The following is an 11,787-nucleotide window of genomic DNA, read 5'->3' as shown; positions in this document are numbered from 1 at the left end:
AAAAAAAAAAAAAAAAAACTCAATCGCCGAAAAACCCTCGAGTTTTCCGACGACCGCCGAGTTTCGTAGAACCCACATGAAACGATGGCCACAACATGCCTAGCCTTCAGCCCACGACTCCCAGAACCATCAAGATACCTCCAAAGGGAGAAAAGACAGAAAACTACTAGAGAGAGAGAGAGATTTCGGAAAAGAAAAGTCGGCGAGTGTCTAGTTACTTCGATGAACCCTCAAACCACCCTTAAACCGACACCAAACGACCTGTTACCGCCACGAGAAGAATCCCTAACGAAAGCACGATAACTCAAGGTGCGTTTTGTGCTTTTTTGTAAACGCCGTCGTCGGTAACCGAGGTCGGAAAATTGGGTATTTTCTAATCGTTCTTAGATCTGTGGTTTTAGGAACCTTTAGGCCGCAAAACTCCCAGAAAAGAAAGAAGGACGACAAATAAAGTGCAAGAGGAAGAAAGATGACCGAAATCGGCAACAGAAACGCCGCGGGAAGGAGAGAGAAAACTCGCCAAAAAATCGGCCAGTGTCGGGTAAGGAAGACGTGATCCACAGATCCGGGTCAACCCGAACCCAAAACCCAAGTGATAAGATAAGGAAATCAATACAAGGGGAATAAGATTCGGATTACCTTGTTGATCGAATATCTCAAGGCAAGAACACTTGATTGAGATTCGAATCACTCCACAAGCAAGATTGATCATGTCGAGCTTGAATGATTCTACATGCAATCTAAACTACATAGAATTGCAAAGAAACTTAGCCATTGGCTAAAGAAAAGCACAAATGCTTCTTTTTATATATTTTCCAAGTCTACCTTACAAATACAACATACATGGCTTTATATAGCCTCAAAAATGAAACTACTAAAGGTATTCCAAGAGTTGTAACATTCCTACTTTATGGCCATAATTAGCCATTATGTAAATGTAACCGAAATTAAATAAAAAGTCTTAAAATACAATAACTCTAAATTACTCTAAATTGTAACCCACCCAAAATTTACAACAATCAAACTTCATTCTTCTTCAATGTAGCATGAATTGAAACATCTTTTGATAATTTTGACAACCTTTTCTTCACATCTTCATTGAAGTATATTGTATGATTGATGTCTCTTGGTTCATATCATTCTCCACTTCTTCAAGAGGATTCGTCCTCGAATCTATTTGTGAAACTTTGCTGCAAAAAATAAGTTATGGAAATACGAAGGACCTCACAACACTCTCCTCACGAGTATACACTCAAGGAAATTTTAGGACACTCTTTTTACACTCATTTACACAAATGAAGCTCTCATTCTCACCTCTCAAAATTTTAAATAGAGCAAAGATTGAATTTTGAACTCTGGGTCGATTAAAAACTAAAAAGATGAAAATAAATAAAAATCAAATTGAAAAGAAACGCAAAGGAAACATATATCCGATCTTGAGCCTGAAGCTCTGATACCAAATGATAAGATAAGGAATCAACTACAAGGGGAATAAGATTCGGATTACCTTGTTGATCGAATATCTCAAGGCAAGAACACTTGTTTGAGATTCGAATCACTCCACAAGCAAGATCGATCATGTCTAGCTTGAATGATTCTTGTTGATCAAATATCTCAAACACTTGTTTGAGATTCGAATCACTCCACAAGCAAGATTGATCATGTCGAGCTTGAATGATTCTACATGCAACCTAAACTACATAGAATTGCAAAGAAACTTAGCCATTGGCTAAAGAAAAGCACAAATGCTTCTTTCTATATTTTCCAAGTCTTCCTTACAAATACAACATACATGGCTTTATATAGCCTCAAAAATGAAACTACTAAAGGTATTCCAAGAGTTGTAACATTCCTACTTTATGGCCATAATTAGCCATTATGTAAATGTAACCGAAATTAAATAACAAGTCTTAAAATACAATAACTCTGAATTACTCTAAATTGTAACCCACCCAAAATTTACAACAATAAACTTCATTCTTCTTCAATGTAGCATGAATTGAAACATCTTTTGATAATTTTGACAACCTTTTCTTCCCATCTTCATTGAAGTATATTGTATGATTGATGTCTCTTGGTTCATATCACCAAGAGAGTCAGCCCATTCTTTCCCTCGACCTCTGCCTTCGGCCCAGCCCAACTACAGCGACCCAAACCTCAGACCAGCCCAGAAGCTACGGTTCAGTTGAACCAACCCGAGACCAGACCCACGGTCCAATCGAGCTGGCCTGCAACCCAAAAAAAAAAACTTTTGGCCCACCCCAATAAGCTGAGGCCCAACGATAGTCTTGGCCTAGTAGCCTCCGCAGCCCGCGACTCAGACCACGACCCGAACCAAACTGCGACCCGCGCTTCGACCCGAGCTACCGCACGACGTGGCTCGCTCTACTGCTTCCACGTGTCACATAGTGGCGCAGGCAGTCCCTCAGTTCGGCTCGACACAGTGCAAACGACTCAGGCTCCCTCCGGCGGCTCACAGCGGCTGTTCGGATCGGCTTACCTATTTTCAGCCCGGTTTCCATTGTTTCGACCCTCCCAAATATGTTTTCGACCCTAATTAATGTATCTGAGGCCGTTTTAGAGCAGTATTTCACATTTATTGAATTATAGGGAAATTAATTGTGAAATACTAATAGAAAGTGGTGAACGGTGTGCTAGGAAACAAATCCCAGCGATGTAGGAAGCAGTTCTCACGGAACGGGAGCTTACGTTTAGCTATTTAGGGAGTACTTCGGCCAAGGCCAACCAAGTAAGTGGCCTTACTTTAGGATAGGCTAAAAAATTGTATGAGTTATGATGATGTGTGGATTACGATGCTTGATGACATGTGCATTATATACATATTTTGATGAATGATATACTTGGTATGTTTGACGCACTTTGTGGAAATATGATGAGTATGATGATTGCATGATGTTTACCTTAATATGATGATGGTTTCCATATTGAGCATGCTAGATGATGATGAGTGCCATATTGCATCATGTCGTTAGATCGACATAAGACACAACACTAAGAGCATGAAAATAATATTAATATAAATATCCACGAGCATGTGTTACCTAGAGTAACAAAGAGATGAGACTAGAGGGTTGTGTCAGAAGAGACATTATGATGGATTTAGAGGGACCTCATGCATATTGTATGTTCATAAGCATAGGGCTACTTCCCCTAGAGATGATGAGTGCGGACGCGCACCTTATGATGAGCGCGAATGCGCATAGGTGCGAATGCACACAGATGAGGGCGTTCATGAGGCACATGACACTATGGGGTTCCACTGACCTCCGAACGTCGCTATAGATTAGCTTGACCAGAGGGTCCAGGGGGTGTGCGAGCGCCCTGGGAATTCACACTCTCACGTGTGAGTCGTGTGTAGGGAAGTACTACACATTCAATTTGTCCGAGATTGGAGGCCACCCCTAAGATGATTAGAGATAGGTCCCTAATTCAAGATTGCATGTGTTTGCATTAGCATTGCCCCTATAGTGGGGTCACTTACTGAGTATTTCTTTGAAATACTCAGGCCGTGTGCCATATTGTTTTTCAGGTAAAGGCAAGGCTCCCATGTACGGTTAATGGTGGCATCGTGATCAGAGACTGTGGCGCGTGCATGGGATAGTTGCATATTTAAAATTCCTAGTGTTGGTTAGGATAGGGCGTTTGCATTTCATTCATTTATATTATTAATTTGTAATCATTTTTTTTTTTATCTTTTTGAACTTCAGCATGATGTTTGAAACACGTAAGTCCGGCAGTGTTTTCCAATGTTTTGAAGTTTTAAATTTTTCCGCTAGTAAAGATGAGCATTCTTAGATTTTTATTCTGCATTAGAGATGAGCATGAGACGTTAGTGGCGACTCTAGATATGTGGAAATTTAGGGTCGTTACATCAAGTCTCCATTTGTTGTATAGTCAAAATTAATTTCTTTAATGCCCAAAATGCTTTATGTTCCAATTCCAGGGGTAGATGACATGCCTTCCCAAAAACTAGCTTGTAAGGAGACATTCCTAAAGGGGTTTTGAAGGCCGTCCTGTATGCCCATAATGCATCATCAAGTTTCACCGACCAATCTTTCCTGTTGAGTTGTACCACCTTTTCCAAAATACTTTTAATTTCTCTATTGGAGACCTCTACTTGCCCATTGGTTTGTGGGTGATAAGGTGTCGCCACTCTATGTTTTACATTGTATCTCTCTAAAAGACTATTCATCAATCTGTTCACAAAGTGCTTTCCCTCATCGCTGATTAATGCTATTGGTACACCAAACCGAATATGTTTCTTTTTAAAAACTTGAGTACCGTCTTCCCATCGTTGGATGGACAAGCTATTGCTTCCACCCACTTGGACACATAGTCGACAGCCACTAGAATATATAAGTTCCCATAAGATGGCGGAAATGGTCCCATAAAGTCAATGCCCTATACATCAAAATGTTCCACTTCTAGAATTGAATTCAAGGGTAGCTCATTTTTTTTACTGATATTTCCCGTCCTTTGACATTGATCACAACCCTTGCAAAATTCTTTTGCATCTTTGAAAATTGTTGGCCAATAGAAACTCGATTGAAATACCTTGGCAGCTATCCTTTGCCCTCCAAAATGACCTCCATATGGAGATGCATGACATTGTTCAAGAATTGTTGGTATTTCACTGTCTGGAATGCATCTTTTCATTATGCCGTCTCCACATTGTTTAAAAAGAAAAGGTTCATCCCAAATGTAACTTTTGGATTCATGGAAAACCTCTTCCTTTGTTGATAAAATTTCTCTTTGGGTATGATGGCACAAGCCAAAAAATTTGCTATGTCTGCATACCATGGAGTTGCTGTCATTCTGCTACTGCTGTAGCTGCGGCTATTGCTGTTTATCCCAAGCAGCTGTTCATCCGAAAATGCCTCATCAATTTCTTTGCTATTGACCTTTTCTTCCATGTTCTCCATTCCATTCTAGATAAGTGATCCGCTATATGGTTATTAGCTCCTTTCGTGTCCACGATTTCTATCTCGAACTCTTGTAACAGTAGAATCNCCATTCTAGATAAGTGATCCGCTATATGGTTATTAGCTCCTTTCGTGTCCACGATTTCTATCTCGAACTCTTGTAACAGTAGAATCCATCTAATTAATCTTGGCTTGGCATTCGGTTTCATCATTAGGTGCTTGATTGCTGCGTGGTTAGTGTACACTTTCACCTTCGCTCCAAATAAATAAGCTCTGAACTTTTCAACAGCGAATACTACGACCAACAATTCTTTTTCAGTTGTTGTATAATTCACTTGAGCCTCATTCAACGTTTTGCTGGCATAATAGATAGGATGAAGTACCTTCCCCTTTTTCTGTCCTAACATTGCCCCCACAGCATGGCCACTAGCATCACACATCAACTCAAATGGTGAATTCCAATCGGGTGTTGACATTATAGGAGCTGTGGTCAGCGCTGTCTTTAATGCTTGGAAGGCAGTCATGCATTGTTTGTCAAAAACGAATTTTCTATTTGACTCCAACAAACTACACAATGGTTTTGCAATCTTGGAGAAATCTTTAATAAACCTCCTATAAAACCCTGCATGGCCCAAAAAGCTTCTTATACCTTTAACTGACGTAGGTGGATTCAATCTTTCAATAGCTTCTATCTTGGCTCTATCAACTTCTATTCCTCTTCTTGAGATCTTGTGGCCTAACACTATTCCCTCATTGACCATAAAATGACATTTTTCCCAATTCAGTACAAGATTCTTCTCTTCACATCTTTGTAGAACCTTCCCTAAATTGCACAAACAAGTCTCAAAAGATTCTCCATAAACCGAAAAATCATCCATGAATATCTCCATAAATGTTTCTACCATATCTGTAAAAATGGCCATCATGCAACGTTGAAATGTCGCTGGAGCATTACATAGTCCAAAGGGCATTCGTCTAAAGGCAAAAATTCTATATGGGCATGTGAATGTAGTTTTCTCTTGATCTTCTGGACTGATTGTAATTTGATTGTATCCCGAATAACCATCCAAGAAGCAATAATGTGACTTTCCAGCAAGCCTATCAAGCATTTGATCAATGAATGGTAAGGGAAAATGATCCTTACGTGTCGCTTTGTTTAGCCTTCTATAATCCATGCAAATTCTCCATCCATTCACTATTCTAGTGGAGATCAACTCATTGTTCTCATTTGCCATTACTGTTATCCCTCCTTTCTTCGGAACACATTGAATAGGACTGACTCAGCTGCTGTTTGCAATTGGATAAATTATTCCAGCATCTAGCCATTTGAGAATCTCCTTTCTAACAACCTCCTTCATCATGGGATTTAATCGTCTTTGTTGCTCAATGGACTTAACTTTTCCTTCCTCCAATTGTATTTTGTGCATGCATAGTGAAGGGCTAATTCCTTTTATATCCGCCAATGTCCAACCTATCGCCCCCTTGTGCTTCTTCAATGTTTCTAGGAGCATATCCTCTTGAGTCGAGGATAGTGTCGCTGAGATGATGATGGGTAGTGTCTTCTTGTCACCTAAATAAGCATACTTAAGGTTAGGTGGTAGTGGTTTCAAGTCCAGCTGCGGCGCTTCCTCAATAGATGGTCTCATCGGTGAATTCTTTCTTCCCTCACATTCTAGTGACTCAAAAGCTGTGCTAAATTCACCTAAATCTGGTAACGGTTCTATTCTGTAATTTCAGCTGCTGTCTTCTTCCTGCCCGCTTTCCCCATCATCCCATTCCTCGGTCGCTGGTTGTTCTGTCAATTCATACACTGCTGAGCATTCTTCTGTCACTGCTGGATATTTCATGCTGTCATTGATGTTAAATTCAACTTTTTGGTCACCCATTCTTAATGTGATGGTTCCTTTGTAGACATCGACTAATGTTCTTCCGGTCTTTAAAAATGGTCTCCCTAAAATAATTGGAACATCATGATAGGCTTCATCATCTAAAATGATAAAATCTGCAGGAAATATGAATTTGTCAACTTGAATTAAGATGTTCTCAATCTTTCCTTCGGGATAAGTGAAAGATCGATCTGCTAGTTGAAGAGTGACTGTAGTTGGTCTAGCTTCACCAATACCTAACTTTTTGTAAATAGACAGCGGCATTAGATTAATGCTTGATCCCAAATCACATAATGCTCGACCTAGCTTCTTCCCTCCTATTGATATTGGAATTGTGAATGAACCGGGGTCTTTCTCCTTTAGCGGGATCTTGTTTTTCAATATTGCACTACACTCTTCATTCAATGGTACCACCTTGAATTCTTCAAACTTTCTTCTATTGGTGAGCACATCCTTCAAGAATTTCACATAATTTGGCATTTGCTTCAAAGCTTCAACTAATGGTATATTTATGTGAATTTCCTTAAATATGTCCATGAACTTCTCAAAGTGGGCTTCTTCATTCTTTCTTTTTATTCTTTGTGGAAAAGGAGGTGTTGGTGTGTATATTCTGCTTTCTTGTCCACTGCTGACTGATGTTTGTGTTTTAGGAGGCTTCACAATTTCTGCATAATTTCTGCTGTGTTCTTTCTATACAGCAGCTTCTGCATCATTTTTGTTGTGCTCTTCTTGCACAACGGCTTTCTCCTTTCTCTGCTGTGTATCAGCAGTTTCTTGAGAGCGACTATCACCGTGTTCTTTAATTTTTTCTCCTCTGCTGGGTATTTCTTTCCCACTTCTCAACTCTATTGCTTGACATTGTTCCATTCCCTCTCTTTTTGGCATTTCGGTGTCTGCTGGCAGCTTACTAAGAGGTCTATTTCGTAACTCATTTGCTAATTGACCTACTTGAACTTCCAAATTTCGCAATGATGCTTGTTGACTTTGTATCGCAGCATCATTTTTAGCCATATATTCCTTTATTAGGCTCTAAAGCGATATTCCCAGTATGTGTTGAGCTTGGCTAGTTCCTTCCCCTTGGGTGGTGGTGGCTTGTTGAGAACCATATGTCAATTGATTTTGTAATCCAAAACCCGGAGGGTAATTTGCTTTAAGGGGCATTTGTTGGTTGTACGAGCCTTGTCCCTTCCATGAGAAATTTGGATGATTTCTCCACCCCGGATTATAAGTATTTTAGAAGGGGTTATTTTTTGGGTTGCCTTGACTAACTTGATTCCCGACATAGAAAATTGAGGTCAGATTGCTTGAACATTGATCAAAGGTGTGTTCCTCTCCACAACATACACAAGATTCGGCTGCTGTCTGGTTAATTACAGCAGCTGTATGGACTGGTGCTTTGATCATGGAGTCTTGCCCCAACGCTAGATTTTGTAAAATATTAGTCACCGAAGCTAGTTGAGCATTGATAGAGGACAAAGCATCAACTTCAAGTACTCCTTGAGTCTTCCTTCCTGGGTTGCTTCTCACATCGGCCCATTGACAATTGTTAGATGCTATTCTCTCTAAAATCTCATATGCTTCATTGTATGTCTTTGACAAAATAGCTCCATTGGCGGAAGCATCAACTACTTGTTTAGTAGCAATATTTAATCCATTGTAGAAAGTCTCCATTTGTATACAATGAGGTAGTCCATGGTGAGGACACTTTCTAAGCATCTCCTTAAATCTCTCCTCAGCTTCACTTAGTGTCTCATCTTCAAACTATTGAAAAGCAACAATCTCATTTCTGAACCGTGCATTTCTCGTGGGTGGGAAATACTTGATAAAAAATTTCTCTTCTAGACTATTCCACGAATCAATTGTTCCCGGTGCTAAGGTATTCAACCATGATTTAGCACCATCCCTCAATTAATATGGGAATAAGCTCAGTCTAATCACATCTTTATCCACTCCTTGAAATCGAAATGAGTCACTAACTCCCAAAAATGACTTTAGGTGTAGGTGAGGATCTTCCGACGGTAGTCCATGAAATTGCCCAATGGTTTGCAGCATTTGAAACATCACAGGTTCANAATGACTTTAGGTGTAGGTGAGGATCTTCCGACGGTAGTCCATGAAATTGCCCAATGGTTTGCAGCATTTGAAACATCACAGGTTCACAAACGTGGTTGCTTGTATTTCGGGTATAATGATGCACGGATTTATCTCTTCCATAGCTGGGTTTGCATATGCTCGGATCGCTCTTTCTCTGTCATCTACTAAATGAATGGCATTAGCAGTAATTCTCTCTTGATTAGCCATCATCACTGGATTTTCAAACTCCCGATTTAGTTGGGCCATTTGCTGTATATTCTATTTTGTCATTTTCTTTTTCTCCCTCAACCTTCGTCTAAATGTTCTCTCTCTCGCCTCCCCTATTAAGTTTAGCTTTCCATACAAACTGAATTAAGAAAAGGAATCTGCATCATCATCATGTAAAATTGATGGAATAAGGAAAGATAATAAGGAAATAGAGAGTTATCCCGGTTTGTTGCCGTTCGTCAATGGAAGTTCCCTTCTCTTGAGCTCTCACGTCCACTTCTTTGCCCAAATCAATCCTTGTTGGTCTCCTTTTCCTTCTACTATCAACAGCTGCTGGATTAGTGTTTTCTTCTTCTTCTCTGGTTTCACAGCAGTTCACTGCAGCAGAAGCTGCTGCTGTGTAATTCGATTTTCTTCTTCTTCTCTTCTTTTTCCTTTTATATTGAGCATGGGTTCCCCTTTAGGGTTGAAAAAAAATAAGTAGTACACATAGGATGTTCCTCATTGGGTAGTCAATGACCCACTTGGACTGCTGACGTGGATTTATCATTTCCATGTCATCCCCCATTTGTTGCCAAATTCGCTACTCCCACATGGTTTAGCATAAATGTCTGTAATTTTACCACATAACTCAATTAGATATACAATTAAGATCGATTTATGCCAAATCATATTTTTTTTCACATTGGACCGCAATAAACGATTTCATACTCACTAAGGAGAATAAATGGGGCTATAAATGAGAAAATGGTGAATAAGAGTGCAATATTAACTCCAAAAAGACTTGATATGACTCTACTTTTAGATAGTTATCCCTTTGTCCTCATTCACATGCATCCTAGTAAAATTTCTAAAAGGTCTCCCAACATATAATTGCTCCGAGTAAAGCATGCTTAACCATGTGGTCCTATGATTGAGCTACCATAAAGGAAGGTGCTCCTTGGTTGTATAGGTAGTGACTTTCAAGTCTTTTAAACATTTCTTAGTCATCTTATCCTCACGGTCGCTCTTATAAGGATGTGATCTTAGGTGATTCATGTACCCATAATTTACTCAGAAGTCACACTTATTCACATAGTATTGTTTTTTCATAAATTACTTTTTCAACCAAATTTAATAAATTCAAAGTAAAAAAAAAAAAAAAAAGTAAAATAAAATGGAATTTGAGATAAATTGACAAGAATATTACTTTAACATCTTTTTTAATTATTATATGGATAAATATATTTTTGTTCTAATAATTGTAATATTATATATATTACATAAATTTAGTAGTTACTCAATTGATTTTTTGTTTGAGCTTTTTTTTTTTTATTATTTTAATCAAACTAATATGTTTTTCTTGACAAACAAAATGTTAGTTAATATGTAAGGAATGTTGGAAAGAGAAAAATAAAATTTAACAAATGTGAAATAGAAGTTTTAGTCCTAACAAAAGTATACCTAGTTGAAGAACAATCATTCTATTTTGCGTACAAATCTACTAATTTTGCTACGGCATAGCAATATAGCATAACGTGAGACATCCGATCCCTTCAAAAACTTTTTTTCAGAACATGCCCACTAGTAGATTCATTGACAAAGAGGGGCTCTGTGGTGGACCTCTTGACAACTGCAATGGAGATTCATCGTCTCCATCTTTTAAGGTAGGTGGAGTTTCTATCGTTCTAATTATGATCATCTTATATTGCATGAGACATCCATTCGAAATGGAGCAAAACAAGGAAAGAAAATCTATGGATTCGGATGTCTATTTCCCACCTAAGGAAAGAATTTCTTCCCAAGATCTAATTGAGGCCACTATTACTTTTCACGAGATATGTGCTTATGGCGAGACTGCATACAAGGCAGTGATGCATTCTGGACAGGCCATTACTGTCAAGAAGTTAACATGAAATAGGGAAGGGAGTAACATCGATAATAGGAAAGAGCCTGTAAAGTATTTTCAGAGTTTGTAGTATATGAGGTAATGGCATCTTACCCAACTATTGCTTAGATTTTGCACTTATTCTAGGATTTATTCTAGGATTCAATAAAGCATCCTCTGTATAGTTTTTGAAAGGAGCTATATTGTTCTTGATTCTCAATCTTGTAAGTTTCTAAAGTATAATTTCTAGAGGCAAAAGTTATAACATGCATTCGTAAATATATGCATACATCGTAAATAACAAACATGGGTTGTTCTAGAAGGTCATACATTCATAATGAATTCCTTAGAGGATTCTATAAGGATCTTGACTTTTGTGTCTTGAGGTGTTTCCTTGGTCCTAACTTGCTTTAGGTTCCAAGCTTGCTCTAATCAACTTGAACCATTGAACATAACTCATTGTCCTTACCAATAGGCCTTAAAAGAAGTAGCAAGTCATTTGGAGCACATATAGACCTTGAATTTAAATAAGTAGTCCTAAGGGTATGTTGGTCATTTTATCTGTAATTCTTGGTTTTGCAAATCAACGTGTAAGACCCAATGAATGTAAGACCCAATGAATGCAAGAAAAGAAATCAAGAGGATTGATCAAGGACAACAGTCTTAATAATGACCAAGGGATGAAGAATTGTTACGAAAATTATGGATTTTTCTTTTTAGAAAAATAGTAATAATATATTCTGAACGGACAAACTACCTAATGACCCCTGAAAAAATGGATAATTACGAA

At 38.5% G+C, this 11,787-nt stretch overlaps 1 non-coding gene across 1 annotated transcript; it reads left to right on the top strand.

Moving 5' to 3' along the window:
- Nucleotides 1-8,516: 8,516 nt before the first annotated feature.
- On the top strand, nt 8,517-8,622 carry LOC111784761. The gene has a single exon (XR_002813584.1). It is a non-coding gene; the product is annotated as a small nucleolar RNA R71 (small nucleolar RNA).
- The last annotated feature ends 3,165 nt before the right edge of the window (nt 8,623-11,787 follow it).

This window comes from Cucurbita pepo, unplaced genomic scaffold (assembly GCF_002806865.2).
Source record: "Cucurbita pepo subsp. pepo cultivar mu-cu-16 unplaced genomic scaffold, ASM280686v2 Cp4.1_scaffold000272, whole genome shotgun sequence".
Taxonomy (NCBI): domain Eukaryota; kingdom Viridiplantae; phylum Streptophyta; class Magnoliopsida; order Cucurbitales; family Cucurbitaceae; genus Cucurbita; species Cucurbita pepo.
Note: the sequence above shows the minus strand (reverse complement) of the source record. Positions and strands in the feature narration are given on the sequence as shown.